This window comes from Pseudorca crassidens, chromosome 11, assembly GCF_039906515.1.
Source record: "Pseudorca crassidens isolate mPseCra1 chromosome 11, mPseCra1.hap1, whole genome shotgun sequence".
Classification (NCBI taxonomy): Eukaryota; Metazoa; Chordata; class Mammalia; order Artiodactyla; family Delphinidae; genus Pseudorca; species Pseudorca crassidens.
Window position 1 is genome coordinate 3,062,809 of NC_090306.1, and position 14,652 is coordinate 3,077,460.

General features: G+C 48.3%; 1 non-coding gene across 1 annotated transcript; it reads left to right on the forward strand.

Annotated features, from left to right (window-relative positions):
• Positions 1-7,687: 7,687 nt before the first annotated feature.
• LOC137203118 (U6 spliceosomal RNA) lies at positions 7,688-7,794 on the forward strand. Its single transcript, XR_010932947.1, has one exon. It is a non-coding gene; the product is annotated as a U6 spliceosomal RNA (small nuclear RNA).
• The last annotated feature ends 6,858 nt before the right edge of the window (positions 7,795-14,652 follow it).

A 14,652-nucleotide genomic window follows, 5' to 3' on the forward strand; every position in this document is an offset into this window, starting at 1 on the left:
CACGGACAGGAGATGAGTCATGCGAGTGTGTCCTGTTCCTTCAGCCCACTCCCGTGCAGCCTTCTCGACACCCCATGAGCAGGGAGCTCCGGGGGACACACACCGTGGGGTCAGTGCAGGGAGACTCAAGTCAGCATAGGGGGGAGGGCTGTCAGGTCCACGACTGACAGGTGGGGCGCCCAAAGGCTGGAGAGGCCACACCACCCATCCAACGCAGAGCTGGCTCTGTGCGCAGAAAGAAGGCAGTGACATTCGAAGAGACACAAATGACCAAGGAACCTTATCACATCCTTTGCTACTAATGTTATGTCCCTATTAACCAACACTTAGGCTAAAAATGGTTACACGGAAGGAAAGGAAAAGACAGAGCAGCCGCCAGCTCCCTTTCCTTGCAGCCCTGCCTGAGTCATCAGTGACCCGAGGCAGAGTGTTGGGGTGGAATGGCGCATGTCAGGAGGGACAGAGAAACGTCCGAGTTCGTTCATGCAGCACGTCCATTGCTCCCGTAAGAATGAAATACATACACATGAACCCGCCGTGAACTGTGTGACTTTGGTGATTCCACACAGCAGCTAACGGCTCATATTTCCATTTAAAATTTGCAACATACAGTGTGAAGATGAATGAAAATTCGTGACGATAATTTGAATTTATTTTTTAACCTTTTAACTTAGGATAACATGAAAGAGCAAATAAAAGTACTATGACAAACTATACTTCAATAAAATATTTTTTAAAATAAACTATAATGGAAAAGAATCTTGAAAGAATATATCTAGATACATATAGATATATTCTTTTTAAGATTCTTTTCCATTAGATATATATAACTGAATCACTTTGTTATACACCAGAAACTAACACAACACTGTAAGGCAACTACGATCAAAAACAATTTTTTTTTTAAATACTATGACAAGTCGAGAGAGAAAGAGAACACGGAAGAAAAGAAAAAGCTGTATATTTTACTACCTTTAATGACACTTCTTCCTACTTCTTGAACAGGGCCCTGCATTTTCATTTTACATGGGGCCCACACATTACATAGCGGCCCTGGGGTGAGGTACCAGGCACACGGGATCTACAAGATACAGTCTCTGTCCTCATAGAGCCTACGAGTCTAGTGAGAGAAACATAGGTTAACCTAATGATCCTAGAAATACATCATTATAAGCTGATCAGTGCTAAGTAAAAATATTATAGGGTTCCCTCAGGGCATGTAGTAGCAGGACCTAAACTAGCCTTGGGGTCAGGGGAGACTTCCCTGAGGAAGTGATGTGTGAACAGAAATGTGAAGAATAAGCAGGTGTTAGTGAAGTAAAGAACAAGGAATGACTGTTCCAGACAGAGGGGACAGCATGTGCAAAGGCCCTGAGGCAGGAGAGAGCCTGGCATCCCAGGAAAAGAAAGCCACCTGGCTGGAACATGGCCCAGTCTTATAAATCCCATTAGGAATTGATCTTTCTCCTAGAAGTTATGGAAAGCCATTAAGAATCTAAATAGGGGACTTCCCTGGCGGTCCAGTGGTTAAGACTCCGAGCTTCCACTGCATGGAGGGCGAGTTTGATCCCTGGCCAGGGAACTCAGATTCCGCAGGCGGCATGGCATGGCCAAAAAATAAAAATTAAAAAACAAAAAATCTAAATAGAATTCCTCCCCCCCCACACACACACAAAGTATTTAAATAGGAGAGTAAATGGGATCAAATCGTTTTGTTTTGGGTTTTTTTAATAAATTTATTTATTTATTTGTTTATTTTTGGCTGCATTGGGTCCTCGTTGCTGTGCGCGGGCTTTCTCTAGTTGCTGCAAGCGGGGGCTACTCTTTGTTGCGGTGCGCAGGCTTCTCATTGCAGTGGCTTCTCTTGTTGTAGAGCACAGGCTCTAGGTACACGGGCTTCAGTAGCTGTGGCACACGGGCTCAGTAGTTGTGGCTCGTGGGCTCTAGAGCGCAGGCTCAGTAGTTGTGGCGCACAGGCTTAGTTGCTCTGTGGCATGTAGGATCTTCCTGGCCCAGGGCTCGAACCCGTGTCCCCTGCATTGGCAGGCAGATTCTTAACCACTGTGCCACCGGGGAAACCCTCAAATCTGTTTTTGAAAAGTTCTTGCACTGTTACCGTGTGATGAAATAAAACCCTGGCGGTCCAGTGGTTAGGATTCCGTGCTTCCACTGAAGAGGGTACAGGTTCGATCCCTGGTCAGGGAACTAAGATCCCACATGCCATGCGGTGCGGCCAAAAAAAAAAAAAAAAAAAAAAAAAAATTATATTTTAAGGCAGGACAAGAAAAAACTAAACATAAAATTCTCTCTGTGGGTTTGTTTGGGCCTTCTCTCTCCTTCCCTCATGTGCAGTGTGCACCTGCATTACACATTAATCAAAACTTTTCAAAGATGGGAGCGCCTTCTTAGCTGTGGAGATCAATTTTTTTTATTTCTTCTGATGCTAGCAATGTAACTTCTTAAAAGAAGAACGTTCTTTCCCAGCTCTGCAGGCGGTCATGGCGACTTGCTGCTCGCTTTGTATGCACTTACCTGGACTTTGTATCCTTGGTGCGCTTTAGGTAGAACATCAGTGTGTCATTTTGATGTACGGCCTTTATCCCGAAAACGTGCTTGCGTGCCTTCCACTTCTAGCAGGCGGAGCAGTTCTCAGAGCTTTATGAGAATCTGCTTCCCAGGTTAGAATTCTCCGTTTGGGGAATTTCCTGGTGGTCCACTAGTTAGGACTTGGCACTTTCCCTGCTGTGGCCTGGCTTCAATCCCTGGTCGAGGAACTAAGATCCCACAAGCTGTGCAGTGCGACCAAAATGATAACAGTTAATAAGCCTCAGTTTGGCTCGAATAAAATTCCCTTTTTTTCTTCTTAACTTGATAATTGAATTTTCATCGACAAATGTTAGAACAGCCTGAAGGGAGAAAAACTAGTTAGAAAGGAGGCTACTGCAATAATCCAGGGGAGGGAGGATGGTGGCTTAGGCTACAGTGGGGAGAGAGGATTGAATGGATTTAAGAGGCAGGGAGGAGGAAAAGTGATGGCGTGGACGGAGGCGGGGAGAATAGAGGAGAGTGGGTACGGGGAATGACTCCTAGGCTTCTGGTCTGTGCCGCTGTGTGGGCGGTGAGGTCATTTACTAAGACGTGTATCGGCGATGGAGCGCGAGGTTGGAGAATGGAGGACGGGTGAGGGGGAAGGTTATGAGTTTACCTTTATGTTCAGTTAAGTTCCCTTTGAGGCGTCCCAGCAGGGTATCAAGAATGCCACTGGCATCTTCATCCAGGACCCAGAAGTAAGGTCTGGAGAACAGCTAATAAAAACTACAGCCATGCAAAGGGCTGGAATAGGCAGCTCACAAATTCTCTAAATGGCCAGTATGTACATAAAAAGAGCTCAACACCATTAGTCATTAAAGCAATGCAAAATTAAAACCGTAATGAGATACCGTTTCACTAGAATGGCAAACATGTTTTAAGGCTGACAAAATTAAACGCTGGCCAGGATGTGGAGCAACCAGAACTTTCGCCCATTACTGGTGGACGTGTGAAATTGTACAACCACTTTGGAAAACAGGCCGTTTCTTCAAAAGTTAAACATATACTTAGCATACAACCTGGCAGTTGCACTTCTAGATATTTGTCCTACGGAAATAACATTTGTCCACACAAAGACTTGCAAGTAATGTTCACTGCAGCATTATTCACAACACCCCCAAAATGAAACAAACCAAATGTGCTTCAGTTGTGAGTGGAGGAACAAATTGTGGGCATCCATGCAACTGGGATCCGTGCAATGGAATCCACGCAATGAAATACTACCTCTCAACAAAAAGAAACAAACTACAGCTACGTGTAACAAAATGGATGAATCTCAGAAGCATTACACTTAGGGAAAGAAATCAGATATAAAAGAGTACATATGCGTAATTCAACTTGCATGACATGCAGAACAGGCGAAAGTAATCGTTAGTGATGGAAATGAGATCAGTGCAGGCTGGAGCACAGAGCGGGGGAGAACTGACTGCAGGAGGTGGGGGTGAGGGCACGGGCTTTGCGGGAGCGGTGGGACTGCTCTGTACCTTGATTGTGATGGTGGTCACACAGCTATACGCATGTCAAAACTCTCAGAGCTGTACACGGAAATTGTGAATTTTACTGCATGGAACTTAAACCTTAAAAAAAAAAACCCACAATTTCTAAACTGAAGCCATGAGTATAGATAAGATTCACTAAGTGAAAAGGATAGAGTGAGAAGAAAAGAGAATGTGTGTGGCAGGGTGGGTGGCTGCTAATCTTACCTACAGGCAACAGGTGTCATTACCGCCATCTTGCATGTGAGAAAAACGAGGCTCAGAGAAGTGGAGTGCCTTCCCTAAGATCACACAGTACTGAGGAGGAAAGCTGGGGCTTGAACCCAGAGCCATCAACCAGGCCTGGGCCCATGGCTGAGCGGGGTCACCAAGCAAGGAGAAGCACCCCAAATCCTATTCTTTGAGGAAGAAAGGCAGTGACCTTGAGGGCTGGGCCCGGATCTGAAAAACCGTGTGCTGTTCTCCGCATATGAAAATGACGCTTCTCGCCCATCACCGATCCCCGAGGGTCTGGGATCGCTGCGCTGGCTCCGCCCTAAACCAGCCATATTGCCTCCACCAGCCCCCCTCCCCACGGTACCCAAGGGAGCCATCGCAAGATGACAGGCCAGGGTTGGGGGTTCTGCCTGGGCCCGTCAGACACCCAGAGAGCACGGTGAGATCTGCTGCGGCGGAAAATCTCCAGCTGCAGGGGGCCTGCTTCTCCGTGGTGGGAGCCTCTTGCCCTCCCTTCTGTGTGTCGACCCGGGGCCCCGAGCACCTGGCAAACAGCAGCTCCCTCATCGCTGCCTGGTCAGAAAGTGGCCGCGTTCCGCGCCTCTCCCAGCTGCAGCATATGCCCCAGGATATGTGGCACTTTGGTGGCAGAGCTGGATTTGGACCTACAGCTGCCGCTTCCTACTCCAGGGGACCGGGCTCCTAGGGAAACTTCCCGTGAGACACTTTCTCCAGCTGCGGAGTCCGGAGACCTCCTTTCTGATTCCTAGATCTGGAATGAAATACCTGAGTGACCCGGATTAAGTTCCTGGGTCACGTGAGAATCTGGGTGTCTCACGAGCATAACGAGGGTCTGACGAGGGGCACCTCCTTCACTACAGACCACTTACCAGGGGTAACGTTATGTCAGCCTCTTCACATACCTGGAGTAATTCGATGTATCCAGTCATTGCTATTTCATAGAGCTATTTTATGCAGTCCATTCCCCACCTGCAGGATCCTATTTTCTTTTTTTTTTGGCCGCGCTGCGCTGCACTGCTTGTGCGACCTTAGTTCCCCCGACCAGGGATAGAATCTCAGCCCTCGGCAATGAGAGTGCGGAGTCCTAACCACTGGACCGCCAGGGAATTCCCAGGATCATATTTTATATAATGAGGAGTGTTTCCGAGAAAAGCATGTCCGAAGTTGGAGTCTGCAGACATCTGACAGCCAGAAAATGCCCTCCAGCCTCCGTCTCTTCTTTTGTTATCTTAACTTTAACCTTATCCTTACTGCAGCCTCCACCAATCTCCCTGGTTCATTTAACTTCTCTGCTAGTATTTGATGAGCAGCTCCTATGATCTGGGGACGCAACAGTAAAAAACAAACCAAACACCAAGCAAAAATGATTTTTAAAAAGAATTGGAGAAAAATAAAGAAGAAAGAGGGGTAGGGAGTATGGGAGTTGGGGCAGAGGTGAATTGCAATTTTTAAAAGGGTGCCCATGGAAGGCCTCACTGTGATGGCAAAACTTTAACAATAATCTGAAGGGGGCAAGGGAGTGAGTCCTGCTTTCAAGTGCAGGAAGAGCATTCCAGGAACAGGGAACAGCAAATGCCGCGGCTGGGAGGCAGATGCTTGCCTGGTGGTTTTGGAGATCAGCAAGTGGGCCCTGTGGCTAGTGTGGAGTGAGCCAGGGCACAGTGGCTGGAGATGAGGTCAGAGAGGTGCAGGTGAGGCTCAGACTGAGGACGGCTGGTAGACGGTGTCCGTTCTCTTCTGCTAGGAACAAATGATCAGAAACTTAGCAGCTTCAAACAACACACATCAGCTCATAGTTTCTGAAGATCGGGAACGTGGGCACAGCTTAACTGGGTCCTCCGTAAGACGGCAGTCACGCTGTGGGCCAGGGCTGGGTCCTCATCGAGGGGCAGCCTTCATATCCCTGCCGACTGCTGGACGGAAGGCCTCAGTTCTTGCTGGACGTCAGCTGGACGTGTCTTCCAGCTGCTTGCTGTATGGCCCTCTCCATATGGCAGCTCGCAACACGGCAGCCTCCTGCAAAGGCAGCAAGGGAGTCAGTGCTCTAGCAAGACCAGTGTAACGATCATGGATGTCACATACTCTGCATGCATAATCACATATATACCGTCATCTTTGCTGCGCTTTATTGATTAGAAGCAAGGCACGGGCCCTGCCCACACCCTAGGGCGGGGGGGGGGGTTATACAATGGTGTGAGTACCAGGAGGTGGGATCATGCAGGTCACCTTAGAGTCTGTCCACGCTGTCCTCTGTCCCTCAGTGACTCATGTCCATTGCACCTGCAAAATACATTCACTTCCCTCCCAAGACACCCTAAAGCTCAGGGTCCAGCATTTCATCTAAATCAGGTTTAGGTGTAGGTGAGTTTCCTTTAGGTATTCCTCTCAACTGGTCTGTACAACTAAAGATGCAAGTTATCTGCCTGCCCACACACAGCACACCACGCAGGACAACAGCTACAGACATTTCTGCTCAAAAAGTAACAGGGCAGGGTAACAGGAGAGGTACAGAGGAATCGCTGGTCCATAGAGGTTCTGAAATTCACTGAGCCAATGTTGGGTGTCCCCTGCTTAGGTTTTGTTTTGGTTTGTTTTAATTATTTATTTATTTCATTTTTGGCTGCATTGCATCTTCGTTAGACCCAAGATTGACACAGACAATGCTGCGGGAACTGACACAGACAAGGCTCCTGTCCGTTTCCGAGGGACACCCCCTGCACTTCCCCAGGGATGAGGGGATGAGGACTCCCCTCCCCCAGCAGGCTGTAGCTGCTCCCCTTCACATCCTGCCCCTCGGGGGGCCTGTCCCCACACACACGTGTCAGCCCACTAAAGCAAACAGCATTTGGACTGCCAGTCCCTCTGTCAGCAAAACTTGCTAAGTTTCTTTATACATTATGTTGAGACTGAGACTACAAAGAGAAAGAAGACACAATCTGTGAGCTGGAGAAGCTTCCGGTCCAGTGATAGTTATACCGCTGGAGGTGAGACCCACTCTGCCAGCACCTAAGGAAGACGGGGGAGAAGGGCACAGAGGGTACGGAGGGGTGCAGAGACACCTGAGCCTTACGATACACACAGCAGACACGGCCGGCCCCATGAAACGCATTCTCAACATTGCCAGGTCGAGTTGTCTCTGCCCTCTTCCAGCCCCCACTCCCCTCGTACCCGCAATCTCCACCCCGGGCATCAAGCTACCTTTGGCCCTGCCCCAGAGAGCCTTCCACCCTGCCTTGCCACCTGAAGCCAGTTAGGTCTCTCTCAGCCTTTCCCTCTAGAGAAGAGTTGTCCAGCAGAAATACAATGTGAGCAACGTGCATGATTTTTAAATTTCTAGTAACCATATTTTTTAAATTAAAAAAAAAGTGCTTGCTTCGGCAGCCCATATACTAAAATTGGAACAATACAGAGAAGATTAGCGTGACCCCCGCACAAGGAGGCCATGCAGATTTGTGAAGCGTTCCATATTTTTTGGCCTCTATGGGAAAAGAATCTAAAAAAGAGTGGATCTATGTATATGTATAATTGATTCACTTTGCTGTACACCTGAAACTAACACAATATTGTAAATCAACTATACTCCAATAAAAAAACTTTTTTTAAACTTAAACAAGTTTTAAAAAAGTGAAATTAATTTCAATAATATATTTATTTAACTTGTATCTAAAATATTATCATTTCAACATGTAATCATGTACAAAATTACTGAGATCCTTGAAAAAAATTTTTTTTTCGTACTAAGTCCTGGAGGTGTACCGCGTAGTTTTACACTTATACCACATTTCAATTTGGATGCTAAATTTTTATTGGAAATATGTGGCCTGTGTTCAGATTTCACAATGTTCACATTGAAAAGTAAGTTCACATACTCAAATTATCTCACCAATACTTATGTTTTCCAATAACTAAATGGAGAGAGTAACAACTTCTAAATTAATTTTTAGTGAAACTTAAGCACATTAGCAGTTCGGTTCCTCAGTTGCACACAAAAGCTGCATTTCCAGTGCTCGGACACTCACTTGTGACTGGCGGCTACCAGAGTGTAAGCCTCTGCTGTCTGGGCCCCAGGTCCAGCACCCACTTCGGGCTCTCTCCAGTCACCCAGACTTACCCAGACCCTCTGTGCGCACATCTCCATTCAAAAGGGGCTCCCCTTCCTACCCACACCCCAGCCTGTGGGAGCCACCCATGACTCATGCGTCCCTGCTCCCCTGGCACACTTTCCCCTACCTGGTCCTCCTACAAAGATTCAGCCTCCACGTATAGACATCAGCATACCAGAAAGCCAATTTGCATAGGCAAATTCAGGATCTGGAGACATATTCCCCCCACAGACTGGGGGCCCAGGAAACCGGGCCTTGTCCTCCAGTCACCCCCTGGAGGAGGTGGGACTTTCAGAATTTGCTGGGTCAGTGAGACGGAAAGGAGGACGGGAAAAGCACCCAAGCCTGGGTGGTAGGATGGTGGAGAGAAGAGGGGCTCCTCGGGGTGTAGGTGAGGGGCTGGGGGGAGGTACATTTTACATATGGTTCATTGTGTTGGAATGATTTGGTTGTGAAATAAGCACCTTAAGGGATTATTTTATATTTCATACTTTTAACTTTTTATAAATTAAATTCTTTCCCCCAGTCTGGGTTTTTTCAAGCTTCAGATCTCTGGCTGGAATTGATTTGCATAATCCCACCTCCTAGATTTAGCCCCGCCCCTTCGGAACCCCTCTTGCCTGGTCCAGTCTGGAAGCCTCTCTGCTGGGCATTCACCTTTCCCCGTCTTCCCACTGTGGGCAGCCCCCCTGCTCTGGCCTCCCCCTCCCTGGGAACCAACCCGGCCTCGCTGCTGCTGAGAGGCTGGGATAATCCTCCCTGAGTTATTTCAAGGATTAGTCCTGCTGCCCTGTGTCCAGCTCCCACACGGTGGGATTTCAGAGCGGTGGACACCGTGCCAGGAAGGGGGTGCGGCTCCCGAAATGCAGATCCACACAGGGTGGTGAGCACCAGGCTGTGGGTTCCAGGTTCCTTAGAGCACGTCCTGGCGTGTGGAGTTTAGCAGGAAGAGGCAGGCAGCCTGCCAGGCTACGAGCTGGAGAGTCAGAGCCCGAAGCCCTAGGCCCTCAGTCTCTGCCTTGAAACACACACACACACACACACACACACACACACACACACACACACACACACACACACACACCAACCTCATGACAACTTTCATAGACTAGGTGGGTCCTTTTGCCTTCGTGGGGACCTTACTCCATAAAAAATCATATTTTCTATGTTGGTACCCAGATGACTATATTAATATTATATATTAAAATATCTTCTTCAATCTGAAGTTCACTTTTCTTCTGATTTTAATGAAAATACGTTTGTGGTCCTCTGAAAGTACTGTGTTACTGTTGGCCCTGCCTGCGCCCCGCCCTCTGTTCCCAGCCCTGGTCCTTCGAGGCTGCACAGGAGGCTGGGATTGGGGGTGGCAGGAGAGCCGTGAGGTCCGCAGGTGGGTCATTTTGGACTCAGGGAGGCGTGGACTCTCCCTGCCCCCTTCCCTCTGAAAACGGAGAACTTCCTCAGCTGGGAGAGCCAGGTGCTGCCCCAGGAAGGACGAGTTCCTGGTTTCACGGAGTCCTTCCTGCCCCCCCCCCCGCGCCCTCCCTGCCCCCGCCGATGCCACCGACGACAGGTAAGTCTGAGCAAATCTGAGGGAGTCCAATTTTAGCATCAGAAAGGGATGGCTTCTTCCGAGCCCATCGGCCATTAGACTTCAGACTCAAGTCCCAACTCCCTACTATGACACATGAGACCCTCTTTGGGAGGTGATATAATAGAATGAGTGAGAGTGTTTATTAACAGGTGGACCTGGCTGAACTTGGGACAAGTTCTTAAACCTCTCAAAGCCTCATTTTCCCCCCCATGTACATAGGAATGACGGGACTATTTTCCTCACCAAATTCTTATAAATATCGTATGCATACATGTGCTTTGCACACAGTGAAACTCTATATACTCGTTAGGAAATAGGATTGTTATACAAAGCAAATATACACAGGAGATCTCCCACCTCTTCTCCACAGGTCAGAGACCCTATCATAACTGAGACTATAGATGTGAAGTGCTAGGTGCCTTGCCCGGCACAGAGCAGGAGCTCCAGAAACGGTACCCGGTATTGTGGTCTGGTTCCTACTACTTCTCTAATCTCATCCCCCCCTCCCCTCTGCCTTGAACTTCAGCGACACCAAACTGCTCATGGTCTTGTGTCACGTCCCACTCCACACCAACTGCACGTTTTCTCACCTCCTGATCACTGTAGCAGAAACTGGCTCATCTAGACATAGACTGTATTTCCCAGCCTCCCCTGCACTTAGATGTGGCCATTTGAACAAGGTCTTGCCCGTGGAAGAGGCACAAGAGTAATCCATGCTGCTGCCAGGCCTGTTGCATCAAAACTCCCACGTGCTCTTCATGTTCTTTCCCTTCCCAACCCCAGAAGCCCCATGGTGAAGGCGGCAGAGCCATAGGTGGAAAGAACTCAGGTGCCTGAGTTAAAGCGTGAAGGAAAGCCATCCATGGACTTGGGTGTTCCATTAGTGAGAAGTGATGGAACTGTCTTCAGTTTGTTGCAGCAGCTAGCCTTACCTTAATGAATAGATTCCTGCTGTCTTGTGTTCATGGAATGCCTGTAACCCCACCCTCCTTCCCTGGGGTAACTCCTGCTCATCATTTAAGCTTCATCTCTGGCATTGCATCCTTCAGAAATCCTTCAACTTGAAAACAGGTTGGGTGTCTCCAGCAGACACTGCACAGTTGACTACCCTCCTTCTATCCTCTCCTTCCTAATAGAATCCCTATTTTGTTCAGGGAAGTAGTATCCCCAGTTACAAATACTCACGTCCCAAGACTCCTCTGTAGCTGGCTGCAGTCACGTGGTCCAGTCCTGGCCAATAAGATGTAAGAAGAAGTTGCTGGATGGAGATTGTTAGGGAATCTTTCCTAAAAAGAAGTAGATTGGGGGCTTCCCTGGTGGCGCAGTGGTTGAGAGTCCACCTGCCGATGCAGGGGACACGGGTTCGTGCCCCGGTCCGGGAAGATCCCACATGCCACGGAGCGGCTGGGCCCGTGGGCCCATGGGCCATGGCTGCTGAGCCTGCGCGTCTGGAGCCTGTGCTCCGCAACGGGAGAGGCTGTAACAGTGAGAGGCCACAACAGTGAGAGGCCCGCGTACCGCAAAAAAAAAAAAAAAAAAAGAAGTAGATTGGGCCCACATCTGCATTTTACCATTTTGCTTTGTCCTTCCTTTCTTCCCACCTGGAAGTCAGATGTAGTGTACAGAATGGAGCACACATATTACAAGCATGAGGATGAAAGCCACGAGCTAAGGCACAGTAGAAAGAAGAGTCTAGGTTCCTAAAGGCACCACGGATCAGCCCCGTTCTGCTTACCTCCAGTTCTCCTGTAACGTGGAAAATGAAACTTCTTTTTTTTTTTAATTTTTAAAATTACTTTTTATTGGAGTATAGTTGCTTTACAATGTTGTGTTAGTTTCTGCTGTACAGCAAAGTGAATCAGTTATACGTATACATATATCCCCTCTTTTCTGGATTTCCTTCCCATTTAGGTCACCACAGAGCACTGAGTAGAGTTCTCTGTGCTATACAGTAGGTCCTCATTAGTTATTTATTTTATACATAGTAGTGTATATATGTCAATCCCAATCTCCCAATTCGTCCTACCCCCGCTTCCCCCTTGGTATCCATAAGTTTGTTCTCTACATCTGTGTCTCTATTTCTGCTTTGCAAATAAGTTCATCTGTACCATTTTTCTAGATTCCACATATGAGCAATATTATATGATATTTGTTTTTCTCTTTCTGACTTACTTCACTCTGTATGACAGTCTCTAAGTCCATCCACGGCTCTGCAAATGGCACAATTTCATTCCTTTTTATGGCTGAGTAATATTCCATATACACAGAGAAAGACATAATTCAAAAAGATACATGCACCCCAATGTTCCTTGCAGCACTATTTACAAGAGCCAGGACATGGAAGCCACCTAAGCGTCCATCAACAGAGGACTGGATAAAGACGGTGTGGTCCATATATGGAAAATGAAACTCCTAAGGCTTAGAGCCCTGCGGTGAAGTTCCTGTTTGGCACACTTGAACGCACTCCTAAGTGAACGTGCGGGCCCCTGCCCCTGCTTCCCAGCGCCTGTGCTCCCACTCTGCTGCTCTCAAAACTCCATCACACGCTGGCCATCATCCACTCAAGGGGCTGTTTCTCTGACTTGTCTGAAGACACAGAGCAAGCACTCAATAAACGTGCTGAGAGAACAGTGACAAGGGACAATGTTGTGGCTTCCTCATCCTCCTCTGAAGGAAAAAAAAGGAATCCCTAGGGGACACACAGAAGAGGCCCTCGGCCAGTGGCCTCCCTGCCCCTTCTAGTGCAAGCTCCACACCAAGGAGAGTACAGAAGTACAAGACGCAGGCTCAGCCCTCACGTGGGTGAGGTCGGGGAATGCAGGATACTCACAACTAGTACTTAGCGCTTCTTATGCCCCAGCATCGTCCTTCTGTTTTGTTTTGTACAGTGAGGTCAAAGCCACGTAAAACTGTTTTAAAGTGAACAATTCAGTGGCATTTGGTGCATTCACAATGTCGTGCAGCCGCTCTTTCTGTGTAGCTCCAAAACCTTTCATCACCCCCAAAATAAAACCTTATACCCGGGACTTCCCTGGCGGTCCGGTGGTTAAGACCTCGTGCTTCCACTGCATGGGGCGCGGGTTCGATCACTGATCAGGGAACTAAGATCCCCACATGCTGTGCAGTGTGGCCAAAAATTAAAAAATTAAACCTTATGCCCGTTAAGCAGCCATTTCGCATTATCCCTTTCCCTCAGCTCTTGGAAACCACCAATCTGCATTCTCTGTGGATTTTCCTTTTCTGGATGTTTCATATGAATAGCATCACATGCTGGGCTAGCAGAGGCAGGTGGGGCCCCAGTGTCCACATGTTAAGATGACACTTAGCTTTTCTTTATCCAGACTGAGGTCAAAGGTTCCCACTGTAGCTCGAGTGGCTGAGGTTAAATGTCTTTGCAGTCCAGCTCCTAGGAAATCTTTATTTTATTATTATTTTTTAAAATTAATTAATTAGGTTGCACTGGGTCTTAGTTGCAGCAGGTGGGCTCCTTAGTTGCGGCTCCAGGGCTCCTTAGTTGCGGCTCACCAGCTCCTTAGTTGCAGCAGGCGGGCTCCTTAGTTGTGACATGAGAACTCTTAGTTGCGGCATGCATGTGGAATCTAGTTCCCTGACCACAGGGATGGAACCCGGGTCCCCTGCATTGGGAGTGCAGAGTCTTATCCACTGCACCACCAGGGAGGTCCCAGGAAATCTTTAAAATTAAGTCTGGGATGAGCCTGTCACCAGTAGATTTGGTAGAGATCTTTGATGAAGTGTGGGTGAACGGTCTGGAGGGTGAACTGGCTGCTCTGGACTGGGGGTGCTGTCTTGCCGCACTTTTGTGAGAAAACACAGCCAGGTTGGATGTGTGATGTGGGGTATGTGGGCACGTGTCTATGTACAGACAGACATCCTGGAGCCTTTTGTGTTCGAGTACACTTTACAGATCACAGAGCACTTAGATGCCCTTTATCTGCAGCTCTCTAAAGGAGGCAGGGCAAGCACTCTTAACTGCAGTTTATAAAATGGGGCAGCTGAGGCCCCATCGGATGACTTGCCCAAGGTCGCACAGAGGACGAGGGGCGGAGCCCCAAGCCTGCGAGCTTTCTGTCCAGATACCTTAAGCTGCTTAGTCATTGCTCAGGTGGAGTGAGGGGGAAATGAGCTTGCAGGTTGTATTAGTGAGAAACAAAATACCGTAGAGTGGCTTAAACAGCATAAATTTATTTTTCACGGTGCTGGAGGCTGGAAAGTCCAAGATTAAGGTGCCGGCTGATTTGGTTCCTGGAGAGAGCTCTCTTCCTGGCTTGTGATGGCTGCCTTTTCCCTGTGTCCTTAGTAGTGGAAAGAGAGTACCCCTTCTCATAAGGGCTGTCATCCCATCGTGGGTACCCCACCCTCATGACTTCACCTAACCCTAATTACCTCCCAAAGGCCCTGGCCCAAATACCGTCACACTGGGGGTTAGGGTGTTAACGTATTAATTTGGGGTGGGGGGACACATTCAGTCTATAATACATGTGCAAACCCATCTCTTACCCATCATTGGTGGGAACCATGTGCTACGGCCTGCAAGTCATTGGGGTGTTCTCATCAAAAGAGACAATTCAACCTAACTGTCTCCCAGGGATGGACGCGAGAGGCAGGGCAGGGA